General features: G+C 37.5%; 1 protein-coding gene across 9 annotated transcripts in view; it reads left to right on the forward strand.

Moving 5' to 3' along the window:
• Window positions 1–14,854, forward strand: part of SHOC2 (SHOC2 leucine rich repeat scaffold protein) — a 102,459-nt gene that overhangs the window by 27,816 nt on the left and 59,789 nt on the right. For 3 of the 9 annotated variants that reach the window (XM_082408351.1, XM_082408349.1, XM_082408352.1), the window contains exon 2: window positions 7,108–7,172. The exons of the other annotated variants lie outside the window; for them this stretch is intronic. The gene's annotated coding sequence lies outside the window, so the exon portion shown is untranslated. The remainder of the gene's footprint in view (window positions 1–7,107; window positions 7,173–14,854) is intronic. 9 annotated transcript variants of the gene reach the window in all.

A 14,854-nucleotide genomic window follows, 5' to 3' on the forward strand; every position in this document is an offset into this window, starting at 1 on the left:
TCCAGATAAGTCAGGCTCAGAATGCATATCTGTTTCATCACTGTCCTCCATGTGGTGCTTGTAAGATCCTAGGTGAAGAATTTGTGACAGAGTCCAAACTCTTTTAGCTCAGTATCCATGGCCCTTTATGATTTGCTCTCAACTTCCATTTCTTTACCTCCTTCCCTGGCATTTCCTCTTCTTATCTCTCTCTCATAACCTCCAACTCCAGTGTCTTTTCCAGAGAGAGGGGTAAGCACTTAAATGAACAGTTTGAGAGTATATTCTTTTATTTTTTTCTGTGTTCCTACACAGATGTGTAACTCTCACATACATTTATATTTTTCTTCAAACAAACAAAAAGTGCCAAGTCAATCATATTACGAAGAAGCCACATTTTCAGAAAGTCTTTACTGGATTGTATGCCCATCAGCAGTCTGTGAGGGTGTAACTTTCTCTGTGTCCTCACCAGCATGGTTCTTTTTTATTTTTTAATCAATTTGATAGATATAACATTATTTCTCATTGTATTTGTTGAATAAATATTCTTCTAATAACTAGTGAATATGTCTTTCTAGATCTTTCAGACAGCCAGGAGAGGAACTCAAGGTTCATTTGAGCATTTGCTTCAAAATGAAAACATAACTTTGGACTCTATGAAATCCACTTGTCAAACATTGGGTTAGCATACTATCTTACCTTGTCTTTACCCTGAGCTACAGCTTAGAAACCACCATCCCAAATTTGATGTTTCTCAATCCTTTGTGTATAAATGTATGTATGTATGTATTCACAGACCATATACATTAATTTGTATGTTTTGAAACTTTTTACACATGGAACCATTCTTTACCATTCTGCAACTTATATTTTTTTGTCTTTTTTTAAAAAACTTTTAATTTTATATTGGAGTATAGTTGATTAACAATGTTGTGTTAGTTTCACATGTACAGTGAAGTGATTCAGTTATGCATATACACATACCTATTCTTTTTCAAATTCTTTTCCCATTTAGGTTGTTACATATTGAGCAGAGTTCCCTGTATATAGTAGGTCCTTGTTGGTTATCCATTTAAAATATAACACTGTGTACATGTCAGTCCCAAACTCCGTAACCATGCCTTCTCCCCACCCTTCCCCCCAGTAACCATTAGTTTGTTCTCTAAGTCTGTGAGTCTGTTTCTGTTCTGTAAATAAGTTCATTTGCATCTGTTTTTTAGATTCCACGTATAAGCAATATCATACGATATTTCACTTTGTCTCTCTGACTTCACTCAGTATGATAGTCTCTAGGTCCATCCAGGTTGTTGCAAATGACATTATTTCATTCTTTTTTTTTTTTTTAATTATTTATGCTGGGGGGTTGGAATACTCATCTTTACTTTTTTTTTTTTAAATATATTTATTTATTTTTGGCTGTGTTGGGTCTTTGTTTCTGTGCGAGGGCTTTCTCTAGTTGCGGTGAGCGGGGGCCACTCTTCGTCGCAGTGCATGGGCCTCTCACTATCGCGGCCTCTCTTGTTGCGGAGCACAGGCTCCAGACGCGCAGGCTCAGTAGTTGTGGCTCACGGGCCCAGTTGCTCCGCGGCATGTGGGATCTTCCCAGACCAGGGCTCGAACCCGTGTCCCCTGCATTGGCAGGCAGATTCTCAACCACTGTGCCACCAGGGAAGCCCATTATTTCGTTCTTTTTTATGGCTGAGTAATATTCCATTGTATATATGTGCCACATTTTCTTTATCCATTCCTCTGTCAATGAACATTTAGGTTGCTTCCATATCTTGGCTATTGTAAACAATGTGGTAATGAACATCAGGATGCATGTATCCTTTTGGACCATGTTTTTCTCTGGATATATGCCCAGGAGTGGGATTGCAGGATCATATGGTAGCTCTGTTTTTAATTTTTAAGGAACCTCCATACTGTTCTCCATAGTGGCTGTACCAATTTACATTCCCACCAACAGTGTAGGAGGGTTTCCTTCTCTCCACACCCTCTCCAGCATTTACTGTTTGTGGATTTTTTGATAATAGCCATTCTGATTGGTGTGAGGTGATATCTCAATGTAGTTTTGACTTGCATTTCTCTAATAATTAGCGATGTTGAACATCTTTTCATGTGCCTCTTGGCCATCTGTATATCTTCTTTGGAGAAATATCTATTTAGGTCTTCTACCCACTTTTTGATTGGATTCCTTGTTTTGATGATATTAAGCCACATGAGCTGTTTGTAAATATTGGAGACTAATCCATTGTCCATCACATCATTTGCAAATATTTTCTCGCATTCTGTGGGTTGTCTTTTCATTTTATTTATGGTTTCCTTTGCTGTGTAAAAGCTTTTGAGTTTAATTAGGTCCCATTTGTTTATTTTTGTTTTTATTTTCATTACTCTGGGAGATGGATTGAAAAAGATACTGCTACAATTTATGTCAGAGAGTGTTCTGCCTATGTTTTCCTCTAAGAGTTTTATGGTGTTCAGTCTCACATTTAGGTCTTTAATCCATTTTGAGCTTGTTTTTGTGTATGGTGTTAAAAATGTTTGTAATTTCATTTTTTTACACATAGCTGTCCAGTTTTCCCAGCACATTTATTGAAGAGATTGTCTTTACACATTGTACGGTCTTGTCTCCTTTGTCATAGATTAATTGACCATAGGTGCGTGGGTTTATCTGTGGGCTTTCTGTCCTGTTCCATTGATCTATATTTCTATTTTTGTGCCAGTACCATACTGTTTTGATGACTATAGCTTTGTAGTATAGTCTGAAGTCAGGGAGCCTGATTCCTCCAACTCCGTTTTTCTTTTTCAAGATTGCTTTGGCTGTTCTGGGTCTTTTGTGTCTCCATACAAATTTTAAGATTTTTTTGTTCTAGTTCTATGAAAAATGCCAGTGGCATTTGATAGGGATTTCATTGAATCTGCAGATTGCTTTGGGTAGTATAGTCATTTTGACAATACTGACTCTACCAATCCAAGAACATGGTGTATCTTTCCATCTGTTTGTGTCATCTTTGATTTCTTTCACCAGCATCTTATAGTTTTTGGAGTACAGGTCTTTGGTCTCCTTAGGTAGTTTATTCCTAGGTTTTTTATTCTTTTTGATGTGATGGTAAGTGGGATTGTTTCTTGAATTACTCTGTCTGATCTTTCATTGTTAGTGTATAACAATGTAACAGATTTCTGTATATTAGTTTTGTAACCTGCAACTTTACCAAATTCATCGATGAGCTCCAGTAGCTTTCTGGTAGCATCTTTAGGATTTTTGATGTATAGTATCATGTCTTCTGCAAACAGTGAGAGTTTTAACTGCTTTTCCAATTTGGATACCTTTTTCTTCTCTGATTGCTGTAGCTAGGATTTCCAAAATGGTGCTGAATAGAAGTGGTGAGAGGACATCCTTGTCTTATTCCTGATCTTAGAGGAAATGCTTTTAGCTTTTCACCATTGAGTATGATGTTAGCTGTAGGTTTGTCGTATATGGCCTTTATTATGTTGAGGTATGTTTCCTCTATGCCCACTTTCTGGAGAGTTTTTATCATAAATGGGTGCTAAAGTTTGTCAAAAGTTTTTTCCTGCATCTGTTGAGATGATCATATGGTTTTTATTCTTCAATTTGTTCATGTGGTGTGTCACACTGATCGATTTGCGGATGTTGAAAAATCCCTGCATCCCTGGGATAAATCCCATTTCATCTTGTTGTATGATCCTTTTTAATATATTGTTGGATTTGGATTGCTAGTATTTTGTTGAGGATATTTGCATCTGTGTTCATCAGTGATATTGGCCTAAAATTTTCTATTCATGTGGTATCTTTGTCTGGTTTTGGTAATCAGGGTGACAGTGGCATCATAGAATGAATTTGGGAGTTTTCGTTCCTCTGCAGTTTTTTGGAACAGTTACAGAAGTCTAGGTGTTAGCTCTCCTCTAAATGTTTGATAGAATTCACCTGTGAAGCTATCAGGTCCTGGACTTTTGTTTGCTGGAAGTTTTTTTTTTAATTTTTTTTTAATTAAATTAATTTATTTATTTATGGCTGCGTTGGGTTTTCGTTTCTGTGCGAGGGCTTTCTCTAGTTGCGGCAAGCAGGGGCCACTCTTCATCGTGGTGCGTGGGCCTCTCACTATCGTGGCCTCTCTTGCTGCGGAGCACAGGCTCCAGACGCGCAGGCTCAGTAGTTGTGGCTCACGGGCCCAGTTGCTCTGCGGCATGTGGGATCTTCCCAGACCAGGGCTCGAACCCGTGTCCCCTGCATTAGCAGGCAGACTCTCAACCACTGCGCCACCAGGGAAGCCCTGCTGGAAGTTTTTAAATCACAGTTTCAATTTCAGTGCTTGTGATTGGTCTGTTCATATTTGTTATTTCTTCCTGGTTCAGTCTTGGGAGATTGTACCTTTCTAAGAATTTGTCCATTTCTTCCAGGTTGTCCATTTTATTGGCATACAGTTGCTTGTAGTAGTCTCTTATGATCCTTTGCATTTCTGTGGTGTTAGTTGTAACTTCTTGTTCATTTTCAATTTTATTGATTTGAGTCCTCTTCCTTTTTTTTTTCTTGATGAGTCTGGCTAAAGATTTATCAATTTTGTTTTTCTTTTCAAAGAACCAGCTTTTAGTTTCATTGATCTTTACTGTTGTTCTCTTTGTCTCTATTTCATTTATTTCTGCTCTGGTCTTTATGATTTCTTCTAGTAACTTCAGGTTTTGATGTTCTTTCTTCAGTTGCTTTAGGTGTAAGTTTAGGTTGTTTATTTGAGATTTTTCATGTTTCCTGAGGTAAGATTGTATTGCTATAAACTTCCCTCTTAGAACTGCTTTTGCTGCATCCCATAGGTTTTGGATCGTTGTGCTTTTGTTTTCATTTGTCTCTAGGTATTTTTTGATTTCCTTTTTGATTTCTTCAGTGATCCATCGGTTGTTTAGTTGCATGTTGTTTAGCCACCACATGTTTGTGCTTTTTACATTTTTTTCTTATAGTTTATTTCTAATCTCGTAGCATCATGGTTGGAAAAGGTGCTTGATATGATTTCAATTTTCTTAAATTTACTGAGGCTTGCTTTTTTTTTTTAATTTATTTATTTTTGGCTGTGTTGGGTCTTCGTTTCTGTGTGAGGGCTTTCTCTAGTTGTGGCAAGCGGGGGCCACTCTTCATCACGGTGCGCGGGCCTCTCACTGTCGCGGCCTCTCTTGTTGCGGAGCACAGGCTCCAGACGCACAGGCTCAGTAGTTGTGGCTCACGGGCCCAGTTGCTCTGCGGCATGTGGGATCTTCCCAGACCAGGGCTCGAACCCGTGTCCCCTGCATTGGCAGGCAGATTCTTAACCACTGCGCCACCAGGGAAGCCCGAGGCTTGCTTTTTGTGGCCCAGCATGTGGTCAGTCCTGGAGAATGTTCCTTGTGCACAGGAGAAGAACGTGTATTCTGTGGCATTTGGATAGAATGCTCTATAAATATCAATTAAGTCTATCTGGTCTGATGTGTCATTTAAGGCCTGTGTTTCCTTATTGATTTTCTGTCTGCATGATCTGTCCATTGATGAAAGTGGGGTGTTAAAGTCCCCCACTATTGTTGTGTTACTGTTGGTTTCTCCCTTTTTGGCTGTTAGTATTTGCCTTATTTATTGAGGTGCTCCTATGTTGGGTGCATATATATTTACAATTGTTATATCTTGTTGTTGGACTGATCTCTTGATCATTATGTAGTATCCTTCTTTGTCTCTTTAACAGTCTTTATTTTAAAGTCTATTTTGTCTGAAATGAGTATTGCTATTCCAGCTTTCTTTTGATTTCCATTTGCATATAGTACCTTCTTCCATCCCCTCACTTTCAGTCTGTAGGTGTCTCTAGGTCTGAAGTGGGTCTCTTGTAGACAGCATATATACAGGTCTTGTTTTTGTATCCATTCTTTGTTTTTTGGTTGGAGCATTTAATTCGTTTACATTTAAGGTAATTATTGATATGTATGTTCCTATTGCTATTTTCTTAATTGTTTTGGGTTTGTTTTTGTAGGTCTTTTTTCTTCCTTTTCTCTTTTGTTTTCTTCTCTTGTGGTTTGATGACCATCTTTAGTGTTGTGTTTGGGTTACTTTTTCTTCTTTTGTGTGTGTATCTATTGTAGTTTTGGGGTTTTTTGTTTCCATGAGGTTTTGATATAGCAGTCTGTATATGTACAAGGTTTGTTAAAGTTGCTGGTCTCTTCCTGCCTAGAGAAGTTCCTCTAGCATTTATTGCAAAGTTGGTCTGGTGATGCTGAATTTTCTTAGTTTTTGCTTGTCTGTAAAGCTTTTGATTTCTCTGTCAAATCTGAATGAGAGTCTTGCTACATAGAGTATTTTTGGTTGTAGGTTCTTCCCTTTCATCACTTTAAATATATTGTGCCACTCCCTTCGGCCCTGCAGAGTTTATGCTGAGAAATCAGCTGATAACCTTGTGTGAGTTCCCTTGTATGTTATTTGTTGTTTTCCCCTGTTGCTTTTAATATTTTTTGTTTTTAGTTTTTGTCATTTAGATTACTATGTGTCTTGGCATGTTCCTTCTTGGGTTTATACTGCCTGGTACTGTCTGTGCTTCCTGGACTTGGGTGACTGTTTCCTTTCCCATGTTAGAGATGTTTTCAGCTGTTATCTCTTCAAATATATTTTGAGGTCCTTTGTCTCACTCTTCTCCTTCTGGGACCCCTATAATGTAAATGTTGGTGTGTTTTAATGTTGTCCCAGAGGTCTCTTAGATTTTCTTCATTTCTTTTCATTCTTTTTTCTTTATTCTGTTCAGCAGTGATTTCTATCATTGTGTCTTCCAGGTCACTTATCCATTTTTCTGCCTCAGTTATTCTGCTATTGATACCTTCTAGCGTATTTTTCACTTCAGTTACTGTATTGTTAATCTGTTTGTTCTTTTGTTCTTTTAGGTCTTTGTTAAACATTTCTTGCATCTTCTTGATCCTTGCCTCCATTTTTTTCCCAAGATCCTGGATCATCTTCACTATCATTATTCTGAATTCTTTTTCTAGAAGGTTGCCTATCTCCACTTCACTTAGTTGTTTTTCTGGGGTTTTATCTTGTTCCTTCATGTGGGACATATTCCTCTGCTGTTTCATTTTGTCTAACTTTCTATGATTGTGGTTTTTGTTCCCCAGGCTGCAGGATTGTAGTTCTTCTTGCTTCTGCTGTGTGCCCTCTGGTGGATGAAGCTATCTAAGAGGTTTGTGCAAGCTTCCTGACTGGGGGGAAGAGGTGGTGGGTGGAGCTGGGTCTTGTCCCTCTGGTGGGTAGGGCTGTGCTCAGTAAAACTTTAACCCACTTGTCTGCTGATGGGTGTGGCTGTGTTCCCTCCCTGTTGGTTGTTTGGCCTGAGGCGACCGAGCACTGGTGCCTACAGGCTGTTTGGTGGGGCTCATGGTGGCCTCCGGGAGGTGAGGGTCTCAAGCCAATGAGTACTTCCCAGAACTGCTGCTGCCAGTGTCTTTGTCCCGACAGTGAGCCACAACCACCCTCTGCCTCTGCAGGAGATCCTCCAATACTAGCAGTTAGGTCTGGCCCGGTCTCTTAAGGGGTCACTGCTTTTTTCCCCTGGGTCCTGGTTCACACGAGACTTTGTGTGTGCCCTTCAGGAGTGGAGTTTCTGTTTTCCCCATTCCTTTGGAAGTCCTGTGATCAAATCCTGCTGGTCTTCAAAGCCAGATTCTCTGGCGACGACTCCTCCCGTTGCCAGACCCCCAGGCAACTGGGAAACCTGACATGGGGCTCAGATCTTTCACTCCAGTGGGAGAACTTCTGTGGTATAATTGTTTTCCAGTTTGTGGGTTGCCCACCCATGGGTATGGGATTTGATTTTATCGCGATTGCACACCCACTATTGTCTTGTTGTGGCTTATTCTTTGTCTTTGGATGTAGGATATCTTTTTTGGTAGGTTCTAGCATTTTTTTGTGGATGGTTGTTCAACAGTTAGTTGTGATTCTGGTGTTCTCATAAAAAGGGGTGAGTGCACATCCTTCTACTCTGCTATCTTGAGCTAATTCTGGAAGGAATTTTCTGTTTTTTGTCTTTTTGTTTTTATTGTTTACCATCTCTTCTGAGATCTGTTTCTATTGCTTCCTTTAGGTGTAGTGATTTATTTTTCCATTGGGTAGTGTAACCTTGCCGCAGTGGCTCCTTGTGCAAATATAGAAGTTTTCATACTGTAAATACCTAGAAGTAGAATTGATAGATCAAATGGGTTTACTTGGACATTTTCTAATTCATCAAATTTTTGCCAAGTTACTCTCCAAAGTCGTTTTGACAATTGATACTTTTACCAGCAGAGTGTGAATTCTCACAGCTCCACTTTCTCCCATGTTGGTTTTAGCAGACTTTTTCACCTAACCTGATGGCAGTTACAGCTTTTCATATTTCTCTAATTACTAGTGCTATTGAGTATTTAATGGCCTTTTAAATATCTTCTGTGAATTGCCTGCCCACTTCTTAGTGCAGTATTTGCCTTTTCTTAGAAATCTGCTAAGTTTTTTTATATTTTCTAGACTCAAATCCTTTTTTAGAAATGAGTTACAAAGATCTATTCCTAGTCTGTAGCCTGTTCTTTTATTTTGTTTCTATTATTTCTAATTAACCTTTTAAAAGTTGTTAAATGATCACAAACTTAGAAGTTTGGAGTTCAGTAAAATAACCTGTTTTTCCCCAAATTAATTGAGAGTAAGTTGTTCATCTGATGCTCCATCATCCCTGAGTATTTTAGCAGCAGTTCTCTATCGTTTTGGCCTTAGAACAACTTCACAGTCTTAAAAAATTTAGAACTTCAGAACTTATTTATGTAAGGGTTATATTTACTCATATTTACTGTATTAGAAATTAAAATCAAGGAATTTAAAAATTAATTTTTTAAAAGACGTATTACATGTAACAAATAAAAATTTTTATGAAAAATAACTACTTTTCACAACAAGTGGATTTGTTTCACATTTTTTGCAAATTTCCTTAATGTCTTCCTTAACAGATAATGGCTGAATTCTCATAATTGCTTCAGTCTGTTGCAATATGTTATTTTGGCTGAAGAATATGAAGAAAATCAGTCCTCAAACATATATGTAGTTGGAATATTTTAATAGCCTTTTTAGGTAATTGAAGGTATTCAATGATAACTGGTTTAAAATGGCAGTGATAAATAATTTCTTGAAGATTAACTGCAATGTAGAATTTAAACCTATATTAATGAACTTTTTCCCCCTAACTTTTTCTTTAGAAATAATGATAGACTCATAGGAAGTTGCAAAAATAACACTTCACTCAGCATCCCTTAATGTTAGCATCTCATATAATTGGAGTGCAATATCAAAACCAGGAAATTGACATTGATGCTATACTGTTAACTGGACTATAAGACCATATTCGGTTTTTTGCCTTTTTTTAGGTGTTTTTGTGTGTGTCTATGATTCTGCATGTTTTTATCCCACGTATAGATTCACAGTTAAGATATGGAATGATTTCATCACCTCAGAGGAACTCTCCCTCTCTACATTGTCCTTATCCCCTGAAAATTCCTGTTCCATTCTCCATCTGTATAGTTTCATCAGTTCAAAAAATGTTGCATAAATGGAATTATAAAGTATGTAAACTTTTCAGATTGACTTTTTCATTAAGCTTAACAGCCTTGAGATCCAGCCAGTTTGTTGCATATATCAGTAGCTCATTCCTTTTTTTACTGAGTAGTGTTACCTTGTGTGAATGTACCAGAGTTTAACCATTCACTCACCAAAGGACATTTGGATTGATTCCTTTTTTGGGTGTGTGTGGGGGATTACAAATAAATGGTATGAACATTGGTGTACAGGTTTTTTTTTTTTTAAATTATTTATTTATTTGGCTGTGCAGGGTCTTAGTTGCGGCACGCCGGTTCTTCGTTGCCATGTGCAGGATCTTCATTGCTGCGTGCAGGATCTTTAGTTGTGGCGTGTGGGATCTTTTAGTTGCGGCATGTGGGATCTAGTTCCCTGACCAGGGATTGAACCCAGGCCCCCTGCATTGGGAGCACGGAGTATTTATTTATATTTTTGGCTGCGTTTGGTTTTTGTTGCTGCCTGCGGGCTTTCTCTAGTTGCGGTGAGCAGGGGCTACTCTTCATTGAGGTGCGCGAGCTTCTCATTGTGGTGGCTTTTTTTGTTGAGCGTGGGCTCTAGGCGCGCGGGCTCAGTAGTTGTGGCGCATGGACTTAGTTGCTTCTGTGGCATGTGGGATCTTTCCAGACCAGGGCTCGAACCCATGTCCCCTGCATTGGCAGGCAGACTCTTAACCACTAGGGAGTGCAGAGTCTTAATCACTGGACTGCCAGGGAAGTCCCAATGTACAGGTTTTTTGTGTGAGCACAAGTTTTCATTTTTCTGAGGTAAATGCCAAAGAGTGAAATGCTGGATTATATGGTAGGTATGTGGTTAGTTATAAGTAATCACTAAACTGTTTTTTCAGAATTTTTGTATTCACCTCTGTTTTACCTTCCCACCAGCAGTATACAAGATATTTGACTTCTTTGCATTCTTGTCCGCATTTGATGTTATCACTATTTTTTATTTATTTAAGGTGCTCTGACAGAGTGTAGTAATATTTCATTGTGGTTTTAATTTTCATTTTCCTAATAGCTAATGATGTTGAACATCTTACTTGTGCTATTTGCCATATGTATCTGCTCTTTGGTGAAATGTTTACATCTCTCTTCTGCCCATTTTCCAGTTGGGTTGTTTTTTAATGTTGAGTTTTGAGAGTTCTTTATGTGTTTAGATGTAAGACCTTTTTTGAATATGAGGTTTTCAAATATTTTCTCCCATAGCTTGTCTTTCCATCCTCTTAACAGGGTCTTTTGCAGTGCAAAATTTTAAATTTTTAATGAAGTTCAGTTTATCAATCTTTTTCTTTTATGGGTTGTACTTTTGGTGTCATGCCTGTGAGATCTTCACCTGGCTCTAGGTCCCAAAGATTTTCTCATTTCTTTACTTCTCCAACTTTTATAGGTTTACATTTTATATCTAAAAAAATCATAATTTTGAGTTAGCTTTTATTTAATTAATTTTTGTACAGTGTGAGATTTAGACTGAGGTTCTTTTTTTATTTATCTCCTTCCTTCCTCCCTCCCTCCCTCCTCCTCCTCCTCCTCCTCCTCCTCCTCCTGTCCTCTCCCTCCTCTCCTCTCCTCTCCTCTTTTCTTTTCCTTTTGGCCTATGGATGTTCAGCTTTTCCAGTGCCAACCTGTGGACTTTTCATTCCATTAAAAAATGGTTCATTCATTTATCTTGTAATTTGAGTGGCTCTGTTACCCATTTGTGATTTTCGAATCATCATAAATTAGTCAACTGGAAAATACTGGTTTATTGAGTTATGTAGATTCCCTAAACGTTGGCACACTTTATAGTACAATATTTAAAAAATCCACATTTGTTAATAATGCCGCTGATCTCATCGGAAAAGTCTTTAAATATTGAGTAGCTTTTCAAGCTCATGATAGAGGATACGTGTTTTCTAAAGTTCTGATTTTTGTTTTTAACTCTAAGTTTGTCATTGGCAACAAATATTCTCAGTTGTTTTCTATGAAGTGATGGGCTCACTTCCTTCATTTTTGAGAAAATGTCTGCCAAATACCTGGGTCTGTAGAGCTATGTATTCTCCTTACCTGGCTCAGGTTTGATAGTCCATATCAGGCCACTTCTAGTAACACCTTCCTTGGCTTACAGGGGCTCTGACTTCCTTTGCTAGGGAATTGGACACCCTCTTGTGTGGACACTCTTCTCATCTGCTTGGGATTCTAATTCCCTTTGTGGTTTTTTCATACATTATTTAGGAATGTGGTTTTTAATTTCTACATACTTGTGAATTTTTCAGATTTCTTTCTTCTGTTGATTTTTAATTTTATTACTTTGTGGTTGGAGAATGTATCTTCCATTTTACTTACAGAAACTTAAAGTTCTATGTTCCAAAATATAGTTTGTCCTAGAGAATGTTTTCTGTTCACTTGAGAAGAGTGTGAATATTCTGCTGTTGTTTGGTGGAGTATTGATAAATGTCTCTTAGGCCTAGTTGGCTTATAGTGTTGTTCAGGTGTTCTCTTTCCTTGTTGATCTTCTGTCTGGTTCTACCCAGTATTGAAAGTAGGGTATTGAAGTCACTATTATTGTTGAATCATCTGTTTTCTTCCTTCAATTCTGTGAGTTTTTACTTAATATATTTTGATGCTCTATTAGGTACATATGTGTTTGTAATTGTTTTATCTGCTTGATGGATTTATCCTTCTATTGTTATAAAATGTTCCTTGTCTTTAGTAATAATTTTTGTCTTAAAGTCTGTTTTGTCTGGTTAGTATTGGTGTGGTATACCTTTTTTCATCATTTTACTTTCCATCTATTCATGTGTTTTAATCTAAACTGTATCTCTTGTAGACAGCATACAGTTGGATCACTTTTTTTTTAATCCATTCTACGAACTAATGCCTTTTAATTTGAGGGTTTAATTTTATCTATTTACATTTAGTTATTGATAAGGTAGAATTTGCACCCTGCTACTTTGTTTTCTGTGTGTCACATCTTTTTTGTTTCTCTGTTCCTCCATCACTGTCTTCTTCTGTGTTAGATATTTTTTAGAGTACTTTTAAAATTCTTTTGTCGTTTTTTAGTGGCTGTCCTACAATTAACATATTAAGTCATAAGAATCTAGTTTGGATTAAACCAAGTTAATTTCAACAGTCTACTTAAACTTTGTGCCTATATAGGTAGCTCCACTCCCCCCCCTTTTGCTGTTATTGTCATACAAAATTACATCTTCGTACATTGTGTGCCCATCAACACATTTATAATTATTGCTTTGTGCAGTTCTCTTAAATTGGATAGGAGAAAAAAGCTATGGGCAAGAAATACATTTATAGTGTCTTTTATATTTATTTTTGTGGTTAGTTTTGCCAGTGCTCTTTCTTTATTTGTATTTGAGTTATTGTCTAGTGCCCTTCCATTTCAGTCTGAAGGACTCACTTTAGCATTTCTTGTAGGGCAGGTCTGCAACAAATTCTTTTAGCTTTTGCTTATCTGGGAATGTTTAAATTTTACCTTTATTGAAGGGTAGTTTTGCTGCATATAGAATTCTTGACAGTTTGTTTTTGTTTGTTTGGTTTTCCTTTCAGAACTTTGAATATGTCTTCCCACTGCCTTTGGCCTCCATATTTCCGGAAAAGAAATGACTTGTGGAAGTGACTGTTAATCTTCTTATGTCTCATACATGATGAGTCGCTTCTCTTGCTGCTTCCAAGATTTTTTTTTTTTGTCTTTGTCATTTAGCAGTTGGTAAGGATGTGCCTATGTGTAGATCTCTTTAAGTTTATTCTGCTTGGAGTTTGTTCAGCTTCTTGGAGGTGTAGGTTAATGTTTTTCTTCAAAACTTGGAAGGAAATTTTTGGCCCTTATTTCTTCCAGTATTTCTGCCACCTTCTCTCATTGTCTCCTTCCAGGATTCTATTTATGTGTATTGTTATTTAAAATGTTTACTTGATGGTGTGCGTAGATCTCTGATACTCTTTCTTCATTCTTTATTCTTTCTATTTCTTCTTTTTTCTTTCTGTTCCTCAGTGGATAATATCAATTGACCTATTTTGAGTTCATTGTTTTTTCTGCTTGCTTATATCAGCTGTTGAACCTTTCTAGAGAATTTTTCATTTCTAGAGTTCAAAGTTATTGTACTTTGAACTCTAGAATTTTATTTTTTTAGTAACTTTTTTCCTCTTTATTCACATTCTCTGTTTGGTGAGACATTTTTCTCTTGCCTTCCTTTAGTTCTATAGACATATTTTCTTTTAGCTCATATTTAAAATGTCTGGCTTAAAGTCATTGTCTAGTAAGTCCAACATCTGAATTTCCTTAGGGACAGTTTCTGTTGTTTGCTTTTCTTCCTGTGTTTGGGCCATTCTTTCTTATTTCTTTGCCTATCTTGTAATTTTTTATTGAAAAACTATGTTTGGACATTTAAAATACTAAATGTACTTTTAAATAATGTGAACATCTTAGATAGCATAAAAATGTCCAAATAACGGACACTTTAAATAACAAAATGTGGCAATTATGGAAATTAGATTTTGCCCCCTTTCTGGGAGTGTTTATTGTTCCTGCTTATTGTGGTTGCTGTTGGTTTAGTAACTTTTTGAACTAATTCTGTTTCGTGTGGCCACTGAAGTCACTATTTGGTTAGCTTAGTGGTTGGCTAATGATTGGGCAGAGATTTCTTTAAATGCCTGAAACCAGTAAATCTCCCAGTCTTTGCCAAAGAACTCTGTGTGTATTAGGGCATACCTTCAGCACTCATCCAGGCAATTAACTGCCTTAGCTGTTGCTTCCTGCTTGTACACAGCTCCAAAGTTAGTTTGTCAAAAGTGATACCTTGGGGCCTTCTCAGGTCTTTGCTGAGCATACACACAGCTCTAGCCATGCACATAGCATTAAGCATGTACATAAGCTTCTAGATTCCCAGGAACGTGGGAGCTTTTCAAAGTTCCTATGATATCTCATTCTCGGATTTTCCTTTCAAGCTTTTTGATTAGTCTGTTTGCCCCAACTGTTGTTCACTGCCTTAAGCAGCTGTGAGGATAAAATACTCGCCTGTAATTGTTTTCAACAAACGTCTCTTGGGGAAAAGGTCTTTTGCTCTGAGTAAGTTCTGAGTCAAGTCAAATACAGATAGTGTTGCAAATGGGGTCTTTCCAGCAGCCACCAGACAGGTCAAATAGTGATAATTTGGAGGGGTTGTTGGTGAATGAAGCTTTGTATGAGCTCCAGCTTTGTTCTGTTCCGTCTGGTGTCTGCTAAGCTGAGCTGGGAATGTGGACTGTAATTTTTCAAGGCTGTCATGGATTTGGAGAGCAGGGGAAG

Source organism: Balaenoptera borealis, assembly GCF_965194805.1.
Source record: "Balaenoptera borealis genome assembly, chromosome: 10".
NCBI lineage: Eukaryota > Metazoa > Chordata > Mammalia > Artiodactyla > Balaenopteridae > Balaenoptera > Balaenoptera borealis.